This window comes from Echinops telfairi, unplaced genomic scaffold, assembly GCF_000313985.2.
Source record: "Echinops telfairi isolate 266 unplaced genomic scaffold, ASM31398v2 ScPeMD7_5868;HRSCAF=6743_1, whole genome shotgun sequence".
Classification (NCBI taxonomy): domain Eukaryota; kingdom Metazoa; phylum Chordata; class Mammalia; order Afrosoricida; family Tenrecidae; genus Echinops; species Echinops telfairi.
In genome coordinates this window covers 9,961,562-9,963,267 of record NW_022109768.1, presented here as the reverse complement: position 1 = coordinate 9,963,267, position 1,706 = coordinate 9,961,562, and the positions used below count along the sequence as shown (strand labels likewise).

General features: G+C 39.0%; 1 protein-coding gene across 3 annotated transcripts in view; it reads right to left on the bottom strand.

Moving 5' to 3' along the window:
- Positions 1-1,706, bottom strand: part of NR3C2 (nuclear receptor subfamily 3 group C member 2) — a 383,624-nt gene that overhangs the window by 53,956 nt on the left and 327,962 nt on the right. The gene's annotated exons all lie outside the window — the stretch shown is intronic.

Below are 1,706 nucleotides of genomic sequence, written 5' to 3'. Positions count from 1 at the left end.
GACGGTGAATGACAAAATCCAAGGCCAGAGGAGGGAAATGCATTAGTTTAAATTCTGAATGCCCCGTTTTCAGAAGGATGACAGTGAAAGCTCAATTTGTTTCATTTACCTGCCCTTTCCTCTTTGCTTTTGGACTACCTATTTAGTCTCCTACAGTTCATTGTTCAAAGGCACATATTTCTCATTGTTGTTAATGTCTACCTTTTGAGCCTATTGCATGGCTGAAAGTTGACCTTCAAGAGTGTTACTCTCAAGTCAGAAGGCTATCACAGGGCTCTAGTCCTGCTCTGTGTGTTCGTCTGGTTTCTATCAGATCAGTAAGTCCGGTCATTTTTATGAACTTGGGTTTTGTTCTAAATTTTTCTTCCTCTCGGTACACTGTATTGTATTTCTGGTCAGAGTGGTTGGTATTGGTAACTATCGAGTTCTTTTGGTCTCAGCTTATGATAACGTTGCCCAGGTCTCTTTGTCTGAAGAATTCCTATTAATATTTCTTGTAAGGTTATTCTAGTATTTATACATTATCTTTCTGTTTATCTGGGAAATACATTTCACTATCTTATTTGAGAAACATTTGCCGGATATGATACTTGGTTCTTTTATTTCAGGATTTATATATATATCATTCCATTGCTTTCATGTCTGCATAGTTCCTGCCGAAGAATCAGAGGTTAGTCTTAGTAATGCCCCTTTATAGAGCATATTTAATTTTTCCTGAGCTGCTATTAGAATTCTTTATTTGGTTTTGAAATATTTATAATACATGTTGATGACTTACTATTGGGGTCTATCCTGACTCAGACAAATGAAGAGATTTGGCTCCTAGTTCTTCAATTCTTTCTTCCATTGATTAAATTATACTTTTTATGTCCTTCCTTTTATTCTGCTCCTGTAAAGTTTTACAGTCTCAAAAACACTATATAGAATCCATATAGGGATTCTATAAGTAATAAGTGACTCAATGGCATTTAAATTTTTTAAAATATAAATTTAATCATTTTATTGGGGGCTCTTACAGCTCTTATCACAATCCATCCATCCATTGTGTCAAGCACATTTGTACATTTGTTGCCATCATTTCAAAACATTTTCTTTCTACTTGAGCCCTTGGTATCAGCTCATTCTCCCCCACCACCCGCCACCCCGAACTCTTAATAATTTATAAATTATTCATGTCTTACACCAACGGCGGTCTCCCTTCACCCACTTTTCTGTTGTCCATACCCCTGGGAGGGGGTCGTAGGTCAAACATTGTGATCAGTTTCCCCTTTCTCTTCCCACCGTCCCTTTCCCCTCCTGGTATTGCTACTCTGCTTGAGTCATCTTGTTCTGCTTCTTTATATTATTTGATATCACTCTATTATGTTATTTCATTATTTATTTGCTTCATACTGATTTTTTGTTGTTGCTGAAATATTAGTACTGCTGTGCTGGGTGTGCTCTGCTGGTTGCTAATCTGATGGCATGGGAGAGCTCACTACCTGTTAGTGGTCGGTGGTATGAGTGCAATGAATCATTGATTATACAGGGTGATGGGCAGGTTCAGTGGGCGTTGGCTGCTGCTTATTTGTGGTCCAGCAGCGTGAGAGTGGATGGTGGCATTGGTAGAGTGATTGGCAAGCCAGCTGGGCACAGGACAGTGTTCTCTACCACTCCTTAGGTCAGCAAGAGGTGAGGGGAAATGAGTGATCGGTATGTATGTGATC